The 16,458-nt window shown below is 34.3% G+C and overlaps 1 long non-coding RNA gene and 1 pseudogene across 1 annotated transcript in view; one reads left to right on the top strand and one right to left on the bottom strand.

Annotated features, from left to right (window-relative positions):
- LOC144454458 (uncharacterized) overlaps window positions 1–16,458 on the top strand; it is a 51,989-nt gene that overhangs the window by 11,774 nt on the left and 23,757 nt on the right. The window lies entirely within an intron of this gene.
- Window positions 11,592–12,401, bottom strand: LOC110218059 (small ribosomal subunit protein eS4, X isoform-like; annotated as a pseudogene).

Below are 16,458 nucleotides of genomic sequence, written 5' to 3'. Positions count from 1 at the left end.
ATATTCCTGTGCTATAAGAAATAATGAGCACAATAATCTTAGAAAAACATGGAAAGACTTGCATGAAATAATAAAGAATGAAATGAGCAGAACCAAGAGAACATTGTATATAGTAACAGCAATATTATTTTAATAACAACTCTGAGTGAATAAGACATTTTGAATATTATAAATGCCCAAATTAAGTATAAAGAACATATGAAGAAAGATGCTATCTATATCCAGAGAAAGAACTGATAAATAGAAGTATGTATAGATTAATTATACATATGTATATGTATATACACATTTATAGGTATCTCTCTCTATCTCTATGTGCATATATATATAATACATATATATATATATACACATACACATATATATATATATACACACACACACACACATATATATATATATACGTATGTAAGTATGTTTATATTTCTAATGGTAACTATCTCTAGGGCAGGGGGGAAGGAAGAAAAAAGGGCAAAAAGAAAAAAAGAAATTTACATGATTACCTTATTATATATTTAAAAGGAATAGCAAGTTGTACATAATAGATTCACAGTTTTATGTGAAATCATCTTTTTTTAATACTATGTTATGGAAATGCTTGTTTTATTCCATGAATTAAAAATAAATAGATAAAAATAAAAATGAACCATTAATATAATTCTGATTTTACATCATAGTAAATTGAAATTGAGAAAACCTATGGGTACACAGATAGAAAATGTCAGAACCGAAATTTGAACACAGGTCTCCTGAGTCTAAATCTAGTGCTTATTTCATTATGTTTTATGTCTTTCCATAATGTATTACCAGTAAGTGCAGTGTGACCTTTCCTTAGTTAGAACAGAGAATAATAAAATGTTAAGAGTCAGAACTTTACCTAGTTTTTGTTTCGTACATGAAGAAACTGCAACCTGGGGAGATTAAATGATTTGCCTAGGTTCACAAGCTAGGTAATGGTCGTTCTGGAATGAAACTTCATTCATTTATTCATTCAGTAAATTTTTATTAAATGCCTGCTATGTGTGAGAAACCAGAGATGAGAAATGGCAAAATCAAGTCTATAAAGTGAATAAGATTCTACAATTATTTTTATTAATATCAAGTAGTTGAAAATCATATCTAGAAGACAAAATAATCAACATTTAGTAAGTTCCTATTATGTGTCAGGTACTATGTAGATAATGAGGAGGCAAAGATAAAATGAAATATTCCCTAACCTAAAGGAAATTATATTCTATCTGGGGATACATGTTACATAAATAATTATATTACATATACTGCATAATATTATAGTAATACTTATATAATGGTATAATGTGGTATAAATAATATTTGCATATATGCATATGTGTGTATATGTGTGTATATGTGTGTATGTATGTGTATAAGGTAATTTGAGGAGAGAAGCCACTAGAAACTGTGGGAATCAGGAAGATGCTCATGTTGAAAGTAGTATATGAGCTCCATCATAAAGGCAACAAGGGATTTTAAGAAGAGCAGGTAAAGAGAAATGAGCATGGGGGACAGCCAGCTAGTGTAAAGGCACAGGGACAGAACATGAAGAACAGTAAAATTTCAAAATGTTAGTTTAGTAACCATTCTATGGAATTTCTCAACTTTAGAATGGGATGATTTTTAGAGTTGAAAGGAAACAAAGAAAGATGAGGAAATAGAGTGAGTGCCAGAGAGGTGGTAACTTATATAGGGTCACACAGCTTTAAGTAGCAGAACTAAGGCTTGAGCTTACATTTTCTGATTCCAAACCTAGTACTTTCTACTTCATCATGTGACTTCTCAACAGTAGATTGTGGGAGAATCATGAGCTGACATTGATACATTCTGTGTAGTGACCAGGTCTTCATCTATCCTTATTCTGGTAATAAAAACAGTTGCTGTGGGGTCTGCACCACCATATGAAACTGGAGTCCAGCCCTGACTTTTCACTGAGTAGATCTGTCCCCTTGTTTCTGAGACACATTATTATATAACATTTTAATGATTTACCCATTTGGCTTCCTAAAAAGTCTTAGTTATGCTTGAAAATTAAAGCTGAAATCTTTTCAAGGATTGAAACTACTCTATACTCTTTCATGAAGAAATTTCTCAGCTCCTGTGGGTCACTGTCACCTAGACTGAATCGTCCATAGATCCATATTTATGGGGATCCATATTATGGTCATTTGATCTCCTGCAGGGAAAGAATGCAAGAGACAAAACACACCTGCCATTTAACCATATCTCATCTGTTTCTTGTCATGAAGGCATCTCTGTTCTCTCCCTCCCCAACATGGTCTTCATTCCAGCTTGATCTCATCACTCTTGAGAAGAGAAAGAAATTATACAGGATCTGTTGAAGCACAAATGGCTTTTGAAAACTTCAGTTCCCCAAGTCTATGAGTCTTTTATGGTGAAGCAAAAAATAAATCCAGTCCACCCATAAAAAACAAAACTAGGGAGTGAGAGTACAGGGCTTATGTTGTAGAAGCAATACAGTGCAGTGGATTTGGGATTAGAGATCCTTGGTTCAAATCACTCCTCTTCACTTAGTACCTGTGAACTTCAGTTTCCTCAACAGTATATAACCCATGGCAATGACTCAAATTCTGGAATTAAATTAATTACATCATATCCATTCCCTCCCTGAATGAGCTACTCATGTGCCACTCATCTGACACAAAAGTCTGTGATCTCCGAATCTCCTTTTAAAATCAAACCAAATCAAACAAACTTATATTTTCAAAGTTTTTCTCTTTCTACCTCTGTTTCCTTCTTAATTAACTCCAAACCCAGAATATCATTTACCTGCTGAGAATTTCCATTTCTGTATCTTGTTGTCACTTTAAAGTCAAAAGGTTCAAAAACAAAGCTAGCATCACCCCATTCACCCCTAGAAATAAAACAAAATAAAATTTCTCTCAATTTTCTCTATCAATGGTATCATTATTCTTCAAATTACCACTAACTTAAAACTTTAATCAGGTTTCCTTTACCTTCCCAATGATATCAATCACCATTCTCTCTCTCTCTCTCTTTTTGTCTTTTGATATTGCTATTTCTAAAATGTTGCCTAATCTTGTTTTACCTCACACATATACTCTTTTAAACTAATTTCTCAAACTTTAGCCTTTCCTCTTAACCCATTCTTAAATCTACAAACAAGTCAGTTTTCAATAAATGTTAATTTATACATTATCCATCTGTAACATAAGACAACAACAAGGCATTAAGTGGCTATTCATTTCATGCTATTTTTAAACATTTCAATATTTCTTTGAAGCTGTGACCTTTTCTGTGTCCAAGACATGCTTTTGTTTGTCTTCTTATAAGATATTCTTCTTTCCTGTGCCTTTTTATAACTACTCCAAAGAGGATCCTCCAAATGCATTGGAAATTTTCCTTTAATTCTTTTAATAATGCTCTGTGCTTCAGATAACTCGAATACTACGGTTTGCAAAATAAGGTCCAGTTGCACTGGCAGTAAAAGTTTCCTTTATGTTCAATAGGAATGTATATGTATAGCCTATATCAGATTGCATCATCTGGGGGAGGGAGGTGGGGACACAGAGGGAGAAAAATTTAAAACTCAAAAGCTTATAGAAGTGATTGTTGATAAATCAAAATAAATTAATAAAAAAGAAAAAAGTTTCCTCATTGAGAGTTCCCAATACAAATGAAATTACAAGTCTAGTCTAAACAGAAAAATAAAAACTGTAGAACTCATGATGCTTATCTAGAATTCCCCAAACACTACGTTAATAGGCTTGGTGATATCTCCTATACTACATTTTGTAACATCCTATATTATTGAAATAATGTCTTTCCATTGGCCTTTGAGTACCTGACATTTTTGTTCTTTGATTGTTATTCTATAATTCACAGATATATAGCACTACTAAGTGACTATTAGTTTACAAAAAGATGAAATTATGTCAATGAATAGAATTGAAAGCATTGTGCTATTTTATAAGTGGAATCTCACAAAGGGATAAATAAGCATAAGGACTCTGAATCTAGTAATAAAAGGCTACATAGATAGAAAGGAAAGGACATTAATGTAGAAGAGAACAAGGGAAAGAAATCTTTTTGTTAGAAAAAAGGTGCAGAAAATTAAAAAAACTAACAAAAATTAAAAAGGGGAGCGAGGAAGGATGATTTTCATTAACGACTTAATTAAGAGGGGAAACGAAGAGTTAAATAGCTAGGTAAATAGGAGCATAAAAATGAATTAAAATTTTAAGTAAAACTTCATAAGTAGGGAAATAAGAGACAAACAGAATAAGCGGGGCTAAAGGGCAAGGAGAAGGGCTGATGTGGGAGTAGGCTTGGCTCAAAGTAAACTAAACAAAAATAGCTGAATAGACAAAGTACCATTTAGAGAGGAAGAAGAATAAAAAAAACATAATTAAAACATTAAAGATGTATGGAGCAAAATATGTCAAACTAATACAACTTTAAACGCGAAACAGTTTAAATACATCAATAAAATGAGTTAACAACTAGATAAGGAGAGAAAAAAACCTCACACAATCTATTGCTTACAAGAATTGCAACTAAAAAATGAAACAAAGTCATACACAGAATAAAAATGAATGATTTTAACACAATTCCCTATGTACCATATGAATTCAAAAATCAGGCACTGCCATTCATACTATTAGATAAAGCAAAAACAAAACTTTACGACTTAAAAAGATGTAGATGAAGAAATTACAATGAGCTGAAAGGAATCAGAGAAAACACAGTAATATTGACATTACATTTATATGCTCTAAATGCCTTAGTACCTAAATATTTAAAGGAAAAAAAATGATTGGATTAAAAGAAGGAATAGACACTAATATGATAATAGTAAGAGAATTTCAAGTCCCTTCCTCACTTTTGGTCATACCTACAAGAAAGTAAAACAAAAAGGAAAATGAAATCAGTGAACAAATTACTAGAGATTTTAATGTTAAAATAAATGGAATTTTTTAAATAAAAGTGCTAAAAATATACATAATTCTCAGTACTCTATGGAACTTTAAAAACTGGCCATGCATATTATTATTTTTTGAAAGGCCATTGTGGTTAAATGATTGGCCCAGGTCACACAGCTGATAAGTATCTGAGACCAGATTTTAACTCTGGATCTCCTGACTCCAGAGCTGGTGCTCTATCCACTGTACAACCTAGCTTCCCCTTGACCATGGCTTATAATGGAGACATTGCAAAAAAAGGCAGCAATCATAAATATGTACTTTATGAACCATGATGTAAAAAAAGGTAAAAAATAGTAATCAATTCAAAGAACATAAATAAACACACAGACCCAAATGTAGACAACAGTGAAATCCCAAATTAGGAGCAGGTCAAAGCACAAATCATATAAATAATTAATAATTCTGTGAAAGAAAATAATAATTATGAAAAAATTTGGAGCTGTGTCATCAGGAGCGAAATAAATTGCTAAAAATATAATAAAACAGAAAAAGAGAAATAATGAAATGAATATGGATTTCAAAATAACAAAATGAAAACAAAGAATGAAGAGATACTGAAAATTATAAGAAAAATATGTTATCTAGAAACTAAAAATTTTATAGAAATTATAAACAAAAGTAAAAGTTAATTATTTTAAATGACTAATAAAGTAAAAACTTTAACCAACACAATTAAAAAGGAGGAAAATCACATGAACAAAATAGAAATTGAACAAGGTGTTATCACCACAAAACCAGAAGAAAGAAAAAAGGACTATCATAACCTACTATGTGCAGTTATATCCTAACAACTGAAAAGAAAAAAGAAACAGAGGAATGGTTCAAAAACATAAAATACCCAAATTAATAGAACAAATAGATATACTAAATAACCAAATTTCAGAAGAAAGAAATAGAACTCACACTAAAGGACTTACCAAAGGAAAAAACCCCATGGGTCCAAATGGATTAAGAAGAGAATTCTGTCAAACTTTTAAAGAAAATTGTAGTACCAATACTATTCAAATTTCTTTCAAATGTTGAGAAAGAAAGCACTCTACCAGATTACTTTTATGAGCCAAACATAGCCCTGATACCTAACCCAACGAAAGGTTAAGTACAGAAAAGCAATAAACAAACGCTATTAAAGGATATTGATTCATTCTTAAAACAAAATCCCCATCAAGTAAACTACAATATTTCATTAAAAATCATTAATTCCAAGTAATTTGAACATATCAAAAATGCAAAGGTAGTTCAATAGTATGAAAGCAATAAGTATACAAAAATTAATTACCAAAACCCACAAGATATCTCAACAGCTGCAGCCTTTGTCTAAGTACAATACTCATTTTTATGGGGGGGGGGAACCTATTAAGTATAGGCCCCGGGGTGGGAACCTATGGCTTTGAGGTGGCCTTACAGGTCTTTGCGTGTGGCCTTTTGACTGAGTCCAATTTTTACAGAATAAATCCTTTCATTAAGCAGATTTGTCCTGTGACATTTGGATTCAGTCAAAGGGCCAGCCCTTGAGGAACTAAAGGTTCACATGTGGCCTTGAGGCTGCAGGTTACCCACTCTTCATATAGGAATAGAGGGACCACTTAATGTTATAAAAAAGTGTCTCTATAAAACCAAAGGAAAGTATCATATGCAATGGGAATACACTCAAACTCCACCAATAAGTAAAAGAATTAAGAAGGATTCCTCCTTATCCTTATGTTATTCAATATAATTCTAGAATATTAGCAATAGTAAGAGAAAGAAAATAAAAGTATAAAAGTAGTAAAAGAAGAGACAAATCTGCTAACAACATGATATATTTATAAAGTCATAGGGAATCATCAGAAGTATCAATTATATGATAGTTTTAGCAAAGTTGAAGGCTAAAATGTAAATCCTATTGCTTGAAACCCAGATACATTGTTTGTGACCTCTCTCCCAGGGTTCTCTGGTTACTTAAAGGCTTAGGTGGTACCTAGTCTCTGACAGTAGTTCAAGTGCCCACTGAGTGTATTCTCCTTTCAATTGTAGGGATCCCTAGAACCTGTTTCATTTAGTTAGGTTAGGTTTTGTAAAGGAATATTTATTTCAAAAGTATAAGAAGAGCATGCTTACATTTCCCTAAAAAATACCATGCGGATGGAAATAATTCTTCTTTATACTACCTCATTCTCTGGGGAGAGGAATGAGGTTGACAGTTTGTTTTGTTTCCTACTTAGTATAGTACCTACAAGTTCCATGTAAGTCCACTCTTCCCCCAGGCTTGTGCCCTTGCACCCTGGCTTCCTTGATGGGCTCTTTGCAACATCTAGCCGGGAGTGCTTGTTCCAAGGTTGCCACAGCTGGAGCTTTCAGGTCCAAAGACTCCACCACTTAATGCCTTCACCCAAAAAGGACAAATGAAACAGATCAAAACTCAAAGCCCGTTTTGGGGGACCAGAGGCACTAAAGTGGTGATTGGTCAGTGTGGGGAAAAGGTGGCCCTCTCCCTACCTCCAGATTAGTGTGTAGTGCCCATGCTTCAGGTAAAAAGGATCTTCACCTTCCCTCCCCACCCCAATATTTGCAGCTATAAAGACTGCAGCAATCTTGTAGTTTTAAAGCTTCAGCTTGTCTCATCTACACAGCTAGTGCAAGGATGCTCCCGTCTACGTGGTAAGTGAATGAAGATTTTTCTCTATTGGATTCAGGTCCCTACCATCTCTTATATGTATCCATCTGTCTTGGGCTATCTGAGCCTTGCAAAACCCCATTACATGTGATAATGACAAAATCCAAGAAGTTATTACATAAACAGAAATCCCATTGAAAATAAGTAAAAATGCACAAAATATTTGGAGATCAGTCTACCAAAGTATACAAAATACTTGTATAGATTTAGATGCAAAATATTCCTTAAAGAAATAAAGAATAATTTAAATCTGGAGGACTATGCAGTTCTTGTAGCTGGGTCATCCCCATAATAATTTTTTAAAATGGCAATACTACTCAAAGTCAACTTAATGTTTTGCTATACCAATCAAGCTATCAAAGAGATGGCTATGCAAAACCTGACAAAATAACAATAAAATTCATTTGGAGAAGCAAAAGATCTAAAATGTCAAGGGGAATATTTTTTCAAAGGTAGGGGAAAAGGGGGAATAGTACCTACTGACAAATTATGTTATAAAGGAGCACCTAGCACCACCTGTTATTAGTTTTAAAATAGTGAAATAGACCACAGGAATACACTAAAAAAGGGAGAATCAGAAACAAGAGCACCCAATAACACAGTGTTCAAAAAATTAGAAACCACAAATTACTTAGGAAGGATTACCTATTTAATTTTAAAAAGAAAACTATTAGGAAAACTAGAAAGCATTCTGGAAAATATAAGGCTTAGACTAACATCTTAAAATCATGTATTCCACAACATCCATAATAAATTCAAAATTGATACATGACACTAATGTAAAAATATATAATATATAATATATAATATATATATAATATAAAAAATAATATACCTTTTATAACCATAGGTTAATGTATTAATATTAGTGAATAATAATAATCAATATATATGGCCCTTCAAATTTTACAAAGCACATTACATATGTTAATGCATTTGATCCTCATAACAACTCTTTGAGGTAGGCGCTATTATTCACATTTTACAGATAAGGAAATTGAGGCAGAATGTAAGTGACTTATCCAGGGTCACACAGCTAGTATGTGTCTGAAGCAGGACTTGGCAAGTATTCCTGACTCTAATTCAATTCTTTAGCACCTGTTCCACTAAACAAGGGACAGGAACAATTACATGAGATAATCAATCATTTTTATTACATGAAACTAAAAAGCTCCAGAAAAAAAAATTAGAAATTTAGGAAAATAAGGGGAGTGCTCAAATAGGAAAAACAGTCTTTGTATCATTTCTCAGCAAATGGTTTGGTATCCCAGGCATACAGGCAATTAAGATAGATATGCACATATATGTATTTATATATGTATATAGGTATCTGTATGCACATATGTATGTATATACATACAACTAAGACATATATGTAGATTTATACACATAGTGCACAAATATATATAGATACATATTAGTATGTAATAATGTATTTCCATTGTTCTGGCAATTATTCCCTTAATTTCTTTTTCTTCTTTTTGTTATAGCTAATACTTCTAGCACTATATTAAATAGTTATGGAGATAATGCACGTCCTTTCTTAACTCTGATCTTACTAGAAAGGTTTCAAGTTTATTCCTATTTCATATAATTTTAGTATTTGGTTTTAAAGAATTACTACTTACAGCAATTAAGGAGAGATTCTGTTTCTAGTGTTTTTAACAGAAATAGATTTTGTATTTTGTCAAAATAATTTTTATGTCTATTGATATGGTCATATGATTTATCTTGCTCTTGATATTCATCTTCTGTCTTTGTCTCTCTATATCTCTGTTTCTCCCTCCTTCCTTTTTTCCCTCCCTTCCTCTCTGATATCTGTAGTGGAGTGTCTTGAGAATCCATCTTTGGTTCTTTGGTATTTTTTCACCATCAGATGAATAGATGAATCACAACTTTGGGTTACACAAAGTTGAGCGGGATAGCTAATACACTGGCATATATAATTTGCATGGAAAATCTATTTTGAATTTAATAAGATGCAATTTAATAAGAATAAATTTTTAAAAATCTTACATTAGAACAAATAGAGCCATGTAGGCAGCACAGTGGATAGAGTGCTGGGCTGGGAGTCAGGAAAACCTGAATTCGAATACTGCCTATTGTCTATGTGACCTTAGGCAAATCACTTCATTTGTTTTTGCCTCAGATTCCTCAACTCTAAAATAAGGTTAACAATAGTACCTCTCTCCCAGGGTTGTTAAGAGGATTGTAACAGATAATATTTGTAAAATATTTAGCACGATGCCTGACACATAGGAGGCATTATATAAAAGTATGCTATTGGAAAGTATATATTGGAAAGATAAGTAGAAAAGCACTAGTCCATATGAGAAAGTTCTAGAGAACAGCAAACTTAATGAGTCACCAGGGTGTTATGCAAAGACATAATATAAAAAGTTATGTTAGGATACATTTATTGAAACACAATATCTGGAAGAAGGTCTGTGGTAGCCTTATGATACATCTGTAGTACTACATTCCATTTGAGGCACATTTTAGAAAGGACATTGAAAGAATGAAACAGATTGGAGAAACATAACAAGGAAAACATAGATTATTTTATCACAGGTAAGAGAAGAAATGGATCTGAAGGTGAGGGGGAAGTGTCTTGATAGCTGTCTTCAAGTTCTTGAAGACATCATTTATTTATTCTGCTTCACCCCAAAAGAGAGAACAAGGAATAAGGAGTTGAAGATGGAGAAAAGCAGATTTTAGCACCACATGAGGAAAAACAACAACAACAACAAAAACCTTCATGTTTAGAGTTGTCCAAAAATGGAGAAGGTTGCCTTGGAGGTTGAGTTTCTCATCACTATAAGTACAATGCAAAACACAAAGTCTCCTATAATTATTAGATATAATTATTAATTACTGTTATTATTAGGTCTAATTAGAAATTTTCCTCTTTTGATTTCTCTAATTCTAGAAATTGTTCTGTTCCTTAAAATTTCATATAGCTCTCTCAACAATAATTTCTATTTTGTTTTATTACTGAGACAAGAATGTTTCTAACAGTATAATCCAAAATCATTATTATAAAATAAATTTTCCTTGCATACAATGCAGTTTGTGAAACCATGATTCAGTATAAGTCATCTTAATGGGGAGGAAAGTACTATTTTTAATAGTCATTAGAAAAGCCTATGAATATTAGAAAGTTTAAAATCATCCTATTTTGTTATCCTACAAGTTATGTTTTTGGAATGAATGTCAGCTTTCCCAGGAAAAGAATTACTATATTATTTCTGCTTTATTTTCATTCCTATTTTAGTGAAAGATTTAAAAAAAAAACACCCAACAATATATTAATGAAACAGTGGGTTTCTTTTAGGCTCTGTCTATATGAACAAGCTAGTTTGACACACAGCTCTCTCCCTCCCTCCCTCCCACTCTCTCTCTATGTTTCTCTGTCTCTGTCTCTGTCTCTCTCTCTCCTCTTTTCCTCCTTCCCTCTCTCCTTACCCTCTTGCTCTCTCTTTTTCTTTCTACATATAGTTGTTATAGTTATGATATTTGAGTCTTAAATTCTTTTATTTAATATTATATTCTCTTAAATTAAGCTTCAGAAATAGATTAGACCAGTAGTCAGTAATATGCAAGTACACACCAACACACACACACACAACACAGACACTACACATTTATGTATATATTGACCATTGGTCAAATCTATTTCTCAAGCATCCTTTAAGGCAATGTGTTGCTAAATTAAAGGCATATGTGTACATACACATGTTTATACATATATATTACATACAATTGCTCAGTAAACATTTGAGAAATGAATTTTCTATTAAATTAAATTATCTCAAAAGAAGCTTGTTGAATTTTGGGGAAAAAAAGTGTTGCTATATCTTATTTTGACATAGTAGCTACTTCTCAAAAAATACCTTAGTGTTTGTCATGCCAATTTCCCACTCATATTAATTCTCCCCCCCCCACACACACACTTTGTAAGGTCTTCATTTGTCCAGAGAAAACCACATGGTAATGTGCCAACATTCACCCATTGCACTATTTGGCTGCCAACCTCTTGTCTCTTCAGCAATGGTGAGGTGGATGCCCTTGCCTCTGGGCACAGGAATCCAAAGCTTGTTACCTTTGCCAATAAAGAAAATGCTGGAAAGCCTGGTGGCAAAGCTGTTGCCATTGGCATCCTTCACGTGGACCGCATTGAAGGAGCCTGGATGTAATCTCCCTGTTGGTGATCACAGCAATTTGACCCAAGTTATGTCCGCCAGTCACCATACACAGATTCCCAGTATCAAACTTGATGAAATCTGTGATCTTGCCAGTTTCTAGATCAATCTGAATGGTATTGTTCACTTTGATGAGCAGGCCTCAATAGTGGATGGTGCAAGCATCATGGGTCACTGGATGGGAAATGACCTTGGTGTCCACAAAGGTCTTCACTTTCCACAGGTTATATTTTGCCTCCTCTGCTGTGATGTGATGAACAGCAAAGAGGCCCTTGGTGTCATAAACCAGACGGAAATGCTCGCCAGTCTTCTCGATGCTGATGACATCCATGAAGCCAACAGGGTAGGTTGTGTCCATGTGGACCTTGCCATCAATCTTAATGAACGGCTGCGTGCAGATGTTCTTAACCTCAACCCCTATTAGGGCATGCTTAAAACTGTTGTGGAGGAAGATGATGAGTGGGAGGCACTCTGTCAGTTTGTGGGGGCCTGTGGATGGTCTGGGAGCAAACACACTGGTCAGCTTGTCCAGCATCCAGCGCTTGGGGACGGTGATGCACTTTAGGTGTTTCTTGGGTCCACCAGCCTGGGGACAAACGCGAGGGAGTCAGCTGGGATAGGGGCCTCTCAGGCTCCCCAGTATGGCCCCGAGGGCCCCAAAGTGAGGGACTGCGGGGGAGGGGGGCGGACCAATGTCTCCAGGATCCCCGAGGGGCCTCCACCCTCCAGCCCAGCTGCCCCTTCCCAACCCCGGAGGTGGCCCAACAGCCACAGTGAGGATGGAGGCTGATTGGGGATGGGCCGGAGCCAGAGGAGGGAGACTCACCCATATTAATTCTTAAAAGAAATGAAATTTATATCTTTAATTTTGATGGCATACCACTAACTGAACATTACATTTCACTGGAATTTAATAACTTCTTAACTTTGATCATATTTTCACAGTTGTGTACATTGTTCTTTTAAATGAGCCAAAAGAAAAATAACACTGTCCATATAAATACCCTTTCTGAGCTAAAACTTTCTTCCCTTACTATGTTGTAAACACTAGGTGGGGGCCGGGGGAGAAGGTGCTAAAAGATAAAACCTGGTTCTTACCTCTAAAGAGTTTATATACTGGGGCCTCTAGGTGGTTCAGTGGATAGAGCATGGGCCCTGGAGTCAGGAAGACCGGAGTTCTAATGTGGGCTCAGACCAGACACTGACACTTACTAGATGTGTGACCCTGAGCAAGTCACTTAACCCCATTGCCTAGTCAAAAATAAATAAATAAAAGTTTATATATCTATATGAAAGATAAAACATTGCAATCAAAATGCATGATAGAGAATAATACTTGCATTAGACAAGTACAAACCAGTTGCAATGAGAATTTATGGAAAGAAGATAGCCAGAACAATAACAGAAAACATGATGAATGGATAATATTTGTACTGGGCATTTGAATAATGCATAAAACTTTAATTGATGGAAATAGGAAACATTTTTTTTCTGTTTGTGGAGAACAGAATTTTTACAGGGGCTCACTAGTCTGTTTAGAGGATAAAGAGTCCATGAGTTGGGGTCATGTGAAATAAGGCAGGAAGCATAGATTGTAGTCAATACTGGACACCTTTTGAAAACCAGACTAAAGGAGTTTGGACCTCATTCAGTAGGTAGTGGGGTAATATCATCACAGGAATTTGATCAGTGGTGTTATATGAGTACATAAGGCAATGATTCCTTTGATTAGTATGGTGACAGTGGGAATAGAAAGGAGGGTACAGAAACAAGAGTCATCTTGTTCATCATGGAGTCATGGAGGCTGACTTTTAGGATTTAGTGGTTAATCAGGAGGTTAGGAATGGGGAGGATTCAAACATAACTCTCAGAATATGGGTATTGTTGACTAGGAAGATAGCTCTAGTAATCTAAAGGGAAAAAGATGAGCTTTGGAGGAAAGTGTGTTTTTGAGACACCAGTGAAATATTCAAATGATAATGTCTCAGAAGCAGTTGGAAATAGAAATACAGAGACTGAAAAGGAAATCAGACTCAGATGTATGGAACTGTGAATAATTCATTCTGCTCCCACATTGGAAGACAAAAAGTCTAAATTGCTCCTCTCTCTCGTTTTTTGTTGTTTTCTTATTGTTTTGTGGCTAGAAGAGAAAGTATTTGTCTCTATGTGTTACCAAAGACATATCACAAATTCTCAGAGTTCTGAAATCTTAATTTACATTTAACAGATAAGATATCTTAAGGTAACCATGTTGGGGATTTAAACTGCAAAATCTATACAATGAGTAGAAATTGCTGGCTACAAAGGACTATATTTCTCATACTTTCTGTCAAGTGAGTAATTTTCCAGGTGCAGAGTCAGAAAGAAATTTATTTTAGCAAATTATACACCTTACATTAATTTTCACAAAGTCTTTAAAACAATTCAGATGTATGTATATGCATATGTATGTATATGTCTACACACATATATACATATGCATACACACATCATCACTATCAATTTATAGAGTTGTGTAAATTTTTTTTTCTGTATTGATACTTAAGTCTCTAAGGAACCTCAGTGGCTCAGAGTTAAGATCTTTTGTTCTGTGTTTTTATCATCATACCTTACATGAATTATATTGTCCTCAAGGGGTTATATGAGTTACATTGTCCAAATCATTATTTTCCTATTCGCCAAAAGCACATAGTGCTGTACTCCATGCATCCATAAGCAGGCCCAAATCTACAAATTTGATCCCAGAGGAGAGAAGCCACTTTCAATGAATTAACTGTAAGTTGGAAAAGCTCACTGGGTAACGACATGAAAAAGCATCAGAATCAGGGGAAATTTGTTTTGCCAAGTTTTAGAACCAGTCGTGCCTTATGGGTATCAAGTTGTAAACTGAATTTGAACCTTTAGGGAAGTAAGTGATATTTTTTTTTTAACTTGGGAATTTCAGTTTCTCAGTTACAAGAAACCAGGTATAAAAAAAGATCATAAAGAAGCAAAAAAGTAAAATTGCTTTTACAGCAACATTTTCAGGAGATGATTTGAGACATTCATCAAACTCCAAATGTGTGTGTCCATTCATCCCTCTAATAAACACCTTTTAGCAGAAATCCACAGTGGGAAGTTCTCCTCACTTCAATCTTCTTCGCTATCCATAGAAGTGAGCTGTTAGTACATGTCAGCTATCCCAAATATGAAGATGCATTGCTTTTTACCAAAATCTATTTTCCCTTGAAACTGAATCAAGAAATATAGTATACAGTATACATCAAACATATAATGAACATAGCAAAGTGCTGCTATATTTAACTTCAGTACATACTAACTAAAAAGATTTCCCATTGAGGTAGTCTATCATTACATACATATAATGCAAATGCATATATCTTTGGACAGGGGCTATAATAGAGCCCACAATTGAAGGAAGAGTATAGAAAGGATTATACATAGGAAAATACACTTTACTTTCAATTATCTTAAGTTGTCAATTGCCATGGTAGCCCATCTTCTTGACCTCCAATATTTTCTTGATGATAGTGTATGGATCTAAACTATGGGATGTCATGACCTTAGAAGGACCAAATGGAAAGTTGACAAAGGATATAAAACACTAATGGCAGATGCAAATATATCATAGAAAATTAACCAAAACCTCTATTAGGTGCCACAATGATGCTTTACTTTAGGATGGAGTTAACCATGTCCTCTCAACCATGATGCCAGCGGAGCATTAGTTCTTATACGTTCTATCTATAATGATGAAAGGCTTCAAGACTGGCCCTAGTCACGCACTAATTCTGTTTTCCAAAAAAAACAATCTACAATGGAGAAGCACATCACCTCTAGACTAGCCAGATAACACTATAAATAATGTACTAGATAATCAATATATTCTCAATATAAGGAAATGAAAAGAATTTTTAATATAGGGAAATGAAAAGACCTAGAAAATACCTCAGTCAGCAAATATCTGACATATTTGACAGAGGGAAAAAGATGACTGCTAGAGGCAACATAGTTTAGAATATAAACCCATTTGTAAGACCTTACAAAGAAGGATAATGACCATTTATGAACAGTACTGACTCATAAAGCAGGGAGAAGCAATAGAGAGTAAAATCAATTTACACAAAGTTTGACAAGATATCCAACAAAGCAATAAAATCCCAAGAATATTTAAGGATGAAAATGGATGAAGGGCAACAAAGAGCAGAAAAATGGAAAAGACTTACTAAAATAAATATTACAAACTCTTTCCTTTATCACAAACAATGGAACCACCACATCTGGAATCTCACAGTGCCACACGTGCTTAGAGAGGAGGTTTGTTGTTGCTCAGTTGTTTTTCAGCTATGTCCAACTCATCATGATCTCATTGGGGTTTTATTGGCAAAGATACTGGAGTAATTTGCCATTTCCTTCTCCAGCTCATTTTACAGATGATGAACTGAGACAAACAAGGTTAAGTGACTTGTCCGTAGTTGCACCACTAGTAAGTATCTGAGGCTGGATTTGAACTCACAAAGATGAGCCTTCCTGACTCCAAGCATGGTGCTCTATAAACTATACCACCTAGTTGCCCCACAGAGGAGCTAAGATGCACTAAAGAGTCCAAAAACAGGAAAAGCAT

Source organism: Phascolarctos cinereus, unplaced genomic scaffold, assembly GCF_003287225.1.
Source record: "Phascolarctos cinereus isolate Bilbo 61053 unplaced genomic scaffold, phaCin_HiC Scaffold_726;HRSCAF=1367, whole genome shotgun sequence".
NCBI classification, from domain to species: domain Eukaryota; kingdom Metazoa; phylum Chordata; class Mammalia; order Diprotodontia; family Phascolarctidae; genus Phascolarctos; species Phascolarctos cinereus.
This window is presented reverse-complemented; position numbering and strand designations above follow the sequence as displayed.